The sequence below is a fragment of the Vicugna pacos genome, chromosome 1 (genome assembly GCF_048564905.1).
Source record: "Vicugna pacos chromosome 1, VicPac4, whole genome shotgun sequence".
NCBI lineage: Eukaryota > Metazoa > Chordata > Mammalia > Artiodactyla > Camelidae > Vicugna > Vicugna pacos.
Genome location: NC_132987.1, coordinates 22,395,562 through 22,402,540, shown reverse-complemented (window position 1 = coordinate 22,402,540; position 6,979 = coordinate 22,395,562). Strand labels below are relative to the sequence as shown.

General features: G+C 41.5%; 1 pseudogene; it reads right to left on the bottom strand.

Annotated features, from left to right (window-relative positions):
* Nucleotides 1-220: 220 nt before the first annotated feature.
* Nucleotides 221-484, bottom strand: LOC140691582 (bolA-like protein 2 pseudogene; annotated as a pseudogene).
* Nucleotides 485-6,979: the final 6,495 nt, after the last annotated feature.

The following is a 6,979-nucleotide window of genomic DNA, read 5'->3' as shown; positions in this document are numbered from 1 at the left end:
GCTCTAGTTAATACCCTATTTCTTCTTTTCTATTACTAAATTATTGTCTATGTCATTTTCCCCCTTGGTCAGACTTAGCAAATGTTTATCAGTTTTGCCATATATTGCCTTTATTGATTAATAAGACTTTTATTCTCCCCCCATATATATATATATATATATTTCAGACTTTTTTTTTGGTCTTGATTCGTGATTTAATTGGTGTGCTGGTCCGGGTCCCTTATTTCTGCTGCTCTCGGGCGCACTGCTCTGGGGTCAGGGTTTTCTGCTGGAGGGCGTGGATGTGCCGGAGCTCTTTCGCTAGCCACAGTGTTCACAAGCGGGTGTCTCTGAAGCAGCAGCTTCCCCTCGAACTTGGCGATGAGGCCACAAGGACTGGAAAGCTGGACGCACAGCGTCTTGGAGTCGTGCCCTCCACTTCCACGTGCTCTGCCTCCAGGTCGGGCTGCAGATTCTCCCGGAGGTATTCGGCGCTGTGTTCCATTGCCACAGCCCAGCGTGGGCGGCAGCCCAGAGCAGACGTGTATTTCAACTTTTACTGCATTAATTCCTTCTTCATATTTCATTAGTCATTCACTTATTCATCTAGTGTGTAAGAATTGGGACATCATTTCAATTTGTTCCACTGATAATGGTATTCACTTCGATCACTTGATTAACGTGGGATCTAAGTATCCTGTTTCTTATCAAGCTTTTAGTTTATTCATTTACTTAACTGTATCACCATAGACTCCTGGTTTTCTGTTTTGCCAATAGGTTGCAATCCATTCAAATATTTATTTTGACACTCAAATTGGACTTTGTTTGGTGGGAGCCCCTCCGAGAAGGCCTTGAATTCTTTCTTCTGCCACAAGATGATTCTGGCTTATTAAACTTCACCCACACCAGCCCCGAAAGCAGCATTTCTCAAAGGAGCCCTGGATACTTTTTGTGGAGAAAAGTGGTTACAGAATCCTGCCAGTGGGCAGAGCAAGGGAATAGACCTATGCACACACTTAACATTCACAGACACATGTGTACATCAATGTTTAGTGGGTTTACAAACACATTAACTATATTTAATTCTGTAGTTACCTATCTTTATCAATTTATCCTAAAAGCCATGAATTCACACTAATACTACTGAATCCAATCTACAGAGTCCATTCTAATTTTCTCCCTTGCTATACCCTTGTAATACCTTTTCCAACCACGAGAAACTGCCTCCCATTATCTTTAGGATATACATTCATTTGATTAGTTTCTCCATATATAGAGTCAATATCCTATTTCTGGATATTCCCCATTTAAAGATTCCAAAGCCAGCACAGGCGTCCTCCTCTGCCTGCTTGGGCTCTGACTCCCCACACCAGTGATAACCCCTCCATGGCCACCCCCTCAACTTGTTCAGACTCAAACATGGTACACAAGACCACCCATCCCCAAGAATTTCTCTCTCACTCTGCTCCGGTTCAAACGAGCCATGCGGGGCCACCATCAGCTGTACGTGCCCTTCTCTCCCTGCGAGACCTCTGACTGCCCGCCCACTCTGGGCCACCCTGGCTCCCCCTTCCCAAAGACATGGACACCTTTATCAACCCCATCTGAATTATTCAGGGAGGAAAAGGACGCAGGAAGAGGGAAAAACTGTATTCTATTCTACATTGAGGTTTCCTAAGAATTATTTGAAAATCCAGGAAAACTTTTTATAAATATTTATTTGTTCATATTGATCAATCGACAAACATTTACTGAATACCTGCTATGTGCTCAGCTGAGGCAATATAAGAGAAGTATGAAAGGGTTCCTGCCATGTAGCTACTTGAAATTAGATGGGCAACTCAACAAGGAATAGAATAATAAAAGTTCACTATATTTTCCATAACAACAGAAATAGGAAAAGGAAAAATCTGTAACTGTTAGACTCTCAAATTGTCACAATGCATATTTTGCTTTGAGGTAACCTTCCCACACCTCGATGTCTAATGCCTTTCCTTCCAATGCTGTTGAAGCTCACTTTGCACCAAACTTTTTATTAATGCTTCAGGACAACTGGTGGTAACGTTTTACTCTGTTAAGTTACTGGAGCAGACACTATTATTATTTTGGTAGTGCTGTCATCAGAATTAAAGCATAACGATGAAAGTCACAGTGTAATGTAAAAAAAAATCATCACTTAAGAAATGAAAAAAAAGAAGAAAGAAATGTATTACAGAATAAGTCTTAGAATGTGCTTGCTGTAGGTTGTTCTGACTCAGATATGCAATTTATATTTAAACATCATTTTCATAGAAGTCTACATTTCATGTGAAAAATGTAAAGCATTAAGTGTGGTTCCCTGTTCCGGCTGGGAGTGTGGAGCTTGTGACTGTGGAGCGGTGAAGTATCTATAGGAGGGTTAAAAAGAGAGCCCAAGGGGAGAGGAGAAGGCAAGGAGCCCACGGTGACAAGAGGAGACAGTGGTCCTGCTGGGAGGCTCTGGAGGAGCAAGAGGGAAAGGAATCACTACTGTCCCCACAACCATCATCATTTTTGATGTCAGAGGGAACTGGTATCATTCATGTCTTATTCTACATGGATTTTTAAAAAAGTGATTACAGTGGCTGAGAGTATAATGTCATGACTGAAGGTCACATACTGACTAACGTCCACAGCAAGAAATGACCACTATTATTAAAATCATTAATTGTTGTCCCCGCTACTGCTTTTCGCAAGATAAATGTGCAGAAATAATTATGGAAGCAATTACTTATGCCTTTAAATCTCACAAGTATGTTTGGACTTTACTCTCCTGCTTTCTACAGTAGTGACTGAGACTCACTACTTCCAAGTAATGTCACTTATGATCAAGGCACAGTCTTCATTAAGGTACAAAATATTTCCCTCCATAACCTAAGAGGAAATAAAAGCTCATTCCTGAATGTTCTGGATGGCCTTCCCTTCAACAGACAAAAGCTCCCTCATGGTCTTCACTTCCTGCAAATGTGCTTGGTCCTACATTCATTGGATGAGATCTTTGTGAATGCTACCCAGGCTCTAGTTTTTCCTCTAAAACCTGTCTCCAGCAGTCAACCTCTGGGAACCTGCCTCTTTTGCCCAAATCATTCAGGCAAGGTAATACTGATCCAAGCTGGATGAATGAGATCCTTTCTTTGATGAAGTTAGTGTTAGGACTCAGAGACTCCAGTCACAACCTGACAACACTGAATTTTTAAGGACATCTAAACATGGGGACTGGGAAGATGTGCCTCATGTTGGTATCTGTAGTCCTTGCATGAAGAATCAGAGAAAAGTGATTTACAAAGAGACTAGAAGATGAAGTAGGTGGGCTGAGAGAAATGGAGACGGTCCAGGGAGAAGTAGAGGAAACTTTGATGTGACTTTTCCCTTCTGGGTCTACAGTTGGCCCCTCCAAGTGGTAAAATTCCACTGGTTCCTTGTAAACATCCCCTACCTTCACCCGACCTTTTACTTAAATTGGTTAGTATTGGGCAGAGTTGAGGAAACCTTTTGTTCTATGAATAGTGTATCTGAGAGTATTTGACAAGTCTTACCTCTGACTCTGTGACCCTTTGTTTTAACCGGTGGCAGCGTGTACACGGAAATACCTCTGACATTTTTATATACCTAGAGGTGGCTCCCAATGGATTACTGAACACCCAGATTAACAGACTCATTGCTTAAGGCCTCCTTTTCACCCAAATTCAATCCTATCAGTCCTGGAGCAGGTGATCCAAGGAGCAAGAGCCCTAGATGGGGACGTTCTCTCAACACCTCAGAATATCTCCACTCAAGATACTTACTAGAGACCTTAATGTGTGTTTCCTGTACAGGTCCTGAAAAGCTCGCTCAACTGACCTTATTAATGCAATAGAATATGCTAATTAATTCATCTGGGCCCTCAAAGAATTGCTGTAACACCACTGGCTTAATTATATCAGAGATATGCTGCAAAGGCTTTTAATGTCCCCTTACAGTGAATGTACAGGGATTGCCTTAATTAAGCTAAGATTTCTAGCTTTCTTTTTCCCCGCCCACCTTTATTATTTGGCTCTTTTTGTTTCATTTTGGTTTTCATGTTTCTTTGTTATTGTTGTTTTGCCTAGTTTTTTTTTTTTCCTGTTTGTTTTGTTCTGTTTAGTGTTATTGTCTCTGTATCTTTTATGGTGAATGTACTTAAGTTACTCTCGAATAAAAGAATAAAAACAACAGTGAAGTCAACAATAAGAGGAGAAAATTATTTTCAGGTTCATCCACGTTGTTAATATAGCAGCCAGGGGTATGGAGTTACCAGGAAATGGAACATGACTCAGAACAGAAGCTCATGGACTCTTTCCTACAAGGTTAACAATGTCATGTGCTACCTGCTTCTGGGCCTCTTTCAGGACCTTTTATTTATGTTTACAATTACTGAGCCTTTGCTCTCCATACAGGAAAGAGAAGTCACGAAGAAAAATTTCTTTCACTTGAGGAATTCATAGTCAGTGGGGAAGACAGACATGGAGTCAGCTAATAAGAACCTAAGAACAAAATAGGTTCTAGGAAGGTAGACACATTTGTATGAAAAGAGAGGACAGAATTGGCCATGAAGGAAGAACAGATTGAGAAGAAACACAAGGTCATTGGGACATCCCAGACGAAAGGGACACCCTGAACAAATGGGCAGGTCCCTAAAGTTTCATCTTTTGTTTGTGAAACAGTCAAAAGCCAGTCAGGAATATCTTGATTTGTTAGCATTCGTTAGAAGCGTCATCTATTTGGAATCGGGAGTTCAGATTTGAGATACACAATACGATACACACTTCATATGGCTAAGCTTTTGTCATGTCAAGTGCTGCTTAAATAAAAAATAATCTAAAGAGAAGGAATAAGATGAAAAGAGTCGAGTTGGGATTGATGAGAACAGAAGTGGAGAAAGCACCCTGGAAGCCTAAGCACGGAAACTTCTTGTTACTGTTGTTGCTGTTGTTGGGAGCCCAACACGGACTCAGCCATGAGCTGGACAGTTCCATGTTCTACCAACTGAGCTAGCCAGTTGCAACCTGTTTTTGGAAAAACATCTGTTGTATCCCTGTTGAATCTCTGCTTGAGATTAGATGTTTCCAAGATAACTGACCTCTCTGTGTGCCACATGATCCATGTATGTCTATGCTGGCCTCACACTACGGTCCTCCACCTTTTGGGAGTCATCCACACCATGAACTTCCTTTGGTAGAGCAGAGCATGTATACATTTGCATAAGTGAGCGTGGTGTGACCACATCTTTATTTTCACTCATATTTTATGGTAACTGCATAATTAAAGGAATGACATTTAATGGTATAAAATCATCCATTAATTTTATGTTTGAAACTCTCTGTATTTTATCAACTAGATATTAAAACATTTTTCCTGTTACCTAGAAATGGTTCTTGATCTAACCTGAAACAAATTAACTCTAAAAGAATTTATAGTTTTTGCCCAAAAAGCCACTTCTCTCTTTTTCCTGGAGGATTTATATTTAGCAAAATACAGTTCTTCTTGTCAGTTTGTGACCATATGCTACAAAGAGACACATAACTAAAACTGTCAAAACTAAGCTACCGGCTGCACATTTGTGTGACAGGGAAAACCTAGGTTGATGTACTGTGATCACAAAAGCAACCCAATCAAAAGGGCCACAGGGCAGAGATCTGACACCCAAAGTTTGGCATCTTACACGGCAATTCTTACATGTCAAGACGAACGCATGATTTAAAGGGAAATTACGTGATGGTCTTACATTTCAATTTTTCACACATATTTATTTAAAGGATACCTTATAATCATGGATAAGGTAAGAAGTAGTCGGAGCAGTGAGAAATGAGGAGAACAGAATCCCACTGTCAAACTGGAAAGACGAGATAATAAATTCAGTGCAAAGGCATTTGCTTTCCAGTCATCTCTCACAGCACTCCAAGGCCTTCTCTCCCACCGCAGCCATAGAGAGCGGAAGGAAAATAGGTTCACATTCAAGCAAGCTCCAGGAGTTCCCTGTCTGGTTCTTATCATTTATTTTGTTTTGGAAACTACAGTGAAACAACAAACATCATCTTATCTACTGGAAATCAGCATCACTTTCCCCGCTTTTTAGTACCATCCCTTGTGCAGCTGCCTTTGATCTTCTCTCTTAATATTCTTCAGCGGGAGACTTCAGGGAAATTGATTACTCAAATGTTTGAAGGCAGATATGAAGAATTACCAGTTCTTACAGAGAATTCATGTGGTGACACATTTACGAGGACCCTTACGGAGAAGCACTCCTAGCCAGCCAAGCAGAGATTGGAACAAGATGAAAACATAACCTCATAACAAGGTCCGGTGAGGCCCACTGTTCTCCTGCCAGCGGGGCAGCCCCTCCTCCTGCAGGAGGAAGCAAACCCCTGGGGAGCGGGGATGCTTCTGGACTCCGTCTAGGGCCTGATGACAGTGGACCAGGGGAGGAAGGGCTCTGCCCACTGTCAGGTGTGCTGCCAGTGTCACTAGGTTCCATGGGACTCCCCCGCCCAGGAGTGCTCACCTCTGAGACTCTCCAGCCATGAATAAAAGAACATTCTACCCACAGTCTATTATTTCAAGGCCTGGGGCTTCTCCAAGGTTATCACTGGAGGCACCAGATGCTCGCTTAACCCGCTTAGCTCTGAGTTCTTCCCCATAGACAGTAAAGGAGCTGACTAGCAAATAGCACAGAGAACTACATTCCATACCTTGTAGTAACCTATAATGAAAGAGAACATGAGGAGGAATGTATGTCTGTACATGTGTGACTGGAGCATTGTGCTGTACACCAGGAAGTGACACAACATTGTAAACCGACTGTACTCCAATTTTATATATATACACACACACACACACACACACACATATATATAAAAGCATTAAGTATATAATCACCACAGGGATGAGCTAACAGTCAGACCTCCAGCCACTCAACTAGTGGAAACAGCCTCCTACCTGTATTAAACAATAAGTGGTCTCTAAA